The 2,526-nt window shown below is 24.4% G+C and overlaps 1 long non-coding RNA gene across 1 annotated transcript; it reads left to right on the top strand.

Annotated features, from left to right (window-relative positions):
* Positions 1-1,007: 1,007 nt before the first annotated feature.
* LOC136077814 (uncharacterized) lies at positions 1,008-1,979 on the top strand. Its single transcript, XR_010637301.1, has 3 exons — positions 1,008-1,307; positions 1,511-1,656; positions 1,736-1,979. It is a non-coding gene; the product is annotated as an uncharacterized LOC136077814 (long non-coding RNA).
* Positions 1,980-2,526: the final 547 nt, after the last annotated feature.

Genomic DNA, 2,526 nt, shown 5'->3' on the forward strand with positions numbered 1-2,526 from the left:
GGATAAATATTTAATGTCTGATGGACATTTTTTAGTTACTTTACGTAGTTTAACAATAAAATAGTATTACATTTGTATGCATTTCCGTTGTTAGTTTACCCGATTAAAACTCAACAAAATTTTATGTTTAGCTTTTCACTGATTTCAATTAAAAGTATTTTATCTGATTTTCATATAATATAAATTGGTTTATACAAGAAATGGTACAATATAACACATTGTACTAATTCTTGATCTATTTTATGATAAAAATATAATAGCATAGTAAAAATATAAAAATGTACCTTGATATATACTTAGAAATGTTAAACATATTAAATGTTAAACATTTATTCATATTTTTTAAACCTTTTATTTCAATTTGAACATGGTGAACATTCATTCAGTAAGGATTTATTTTTAATATTATAATATTGTTATACAGGAGAAGATATTGATGGTTTGGTTATCAACGATATAGACGATTTATGATAAAGGAACTAATTACTCCGATTAAAGACAAAATCGTTTTTAAGAAAGAATTGGCATCAAAGAACGTTAAATGTGTAGGATCTTTATCACCTACATTAAACTCTTGTAATGTAAGTTTTACAATGTCACGTATTTGTAATATTAATGAGGCACCAACCATTTCTGAACCTTAGTAAGTTATCTTTTGTTTATTTGTAAACATTTATAACTTTGTTTATTTTCCCTTATCTTATTTAAAATTATATGTTATCATATCTAATATGTTATATTATTAAATGAAAAAATAATTAAATTGATACAATATATTTAGCCAAGATTTTGTGTGTGCACACATACTTTTACACTATTAGGGCTCTATGACATAAAAAGTTTGCATAATTAAAGACTTTAGTGCTAAAAGTAGTCAAGTCACATAAAAAAAGTTGAGAGAAAGCATTGTAATCGTTTTTTTAGATAGTCTTTTTGTTATTAAAATTTAAATTTATGAACAAAATCAATAAAAAAAATCAGTAATTATAATACTTAAATAACTAATAAATGAATAATAATTTAATTAAATTTTTATCAATTTTCAAAAAAAACAACAAAAAACATATAACAATATTGATTGAAATATATTTTCTTTCATCTTTTTTGTGTGACTTTTAGCATTAAGGTCTTCAATTAAATGTCTTGAACTTTATTTTTAGTATCCTGTCAGATAAACTGACATTACCCCCTCTTCTCCTTGCTGCTGTGGAAAGTAAAGGAATTAACTTAAGTCTTCCAAAAAGATCAAAACTAGAGAAGTACATTATGGATTTTCTTTTTGATATTATGAAGCAACAGTATGGATTGTAAGTACTTTGATTACTGTTTAAATTTTAAGTAAAAATATTATAATTTTCAAATTTGGAAAGTAAGCAATAATTTATCATCAGTATCAAAGTTGGCGAAATGTTGCTGTTTTATATTTCTTAACATATAACTATCTCTTCAATAATAATAAAAATTGAAATGAAATATTCTATTACTTTTCACCAAAGTGAATGCTTTATAGATTTCCAAGTACAAGTAGAGCAATTTACATAGTTTAAGATAAAGTACTCTAGAACTAATTCTGGTCGTAAGTATAACTCTGATTTGCTGAATGAGTCTACTAATCTGTACTCAGCAAAGCGTCACTGCCATCATTCAATTGATAAGGTAAGCATGATTTTGCAGCATATATAATACATGTTTATATGAAAAAATTACTTACCGTATTTTAATTATTATATTATAGAATGCGGGTGATTGGGTCTTGTCATCTGTCCATATTATATTTTTGATATCGCATATCCAAAGAAACTCCAAAAAACCTTGTAATTTCTAGAACATTAAGTTTTCGAACGAAATAGTAAACTTCCTGGCAATATTCAAAACATTGCTAGTTGTATGAACTTGTAATATAAATTATAAAACCCAATAATACACTAATGTTATTAATTTGTTTCAAAACCTTTTTTTAAATCAAATTTATTATTTGAACTCACTCACAAACTTTTAGTTGTTTTTATAGAGAATTTTTTTTCTTTTTCAAATGATGCAGTATATTAATATGTTCCATAGTCCATAAATATTTCTATATAGAACACGATTTATATTTAACACCATTTATTTATATAATGTATATGAATACGCACCAAAAATATATATAAATATGGAAATAAATTAATAAACTTTAGTTTTTGTATTAAATTGTAATCTCTGGCCAAATATTTCTATTCTGCAAAACATAACTCAAGAAGTTAAGTTTTGTAAAAAAATTATAAATGCATTGAAAATTGCGTTTCGTGTTAAGCATTTTGACATGAAATATTACTTATATCGTTATTGCCGAAAAAACAATTTTTGGTTTTACGGCTTGTCCCAATAAACGAATCAATTTTGATTATCCAGAAAACCAAATAGCGTCGGTTTTCTAGAAAACCAACTTAGCTTGATTATCTGGATACTCAAATTGGTTTTTCAGAAAACCAAAATAATTTGATTTTTTGTAAAACCAGAAAAAATTGGTTTTCTAGATATTCAAAT

The sequence above is a fragment of the Hydra vulgaris genome, chromosome 03, assembly GCF_038396675.1.
Source record: "Hydra vulgaris chromosome 03, alternate assembly HydraT2T_AEP".
Classification (NCBI taxonomy): Eukaryota; Metazoa; Cnidaria; class Hydrozoa; order Anthoathecata; family Hydridae; genus Hydra; species Hydra vulgaris.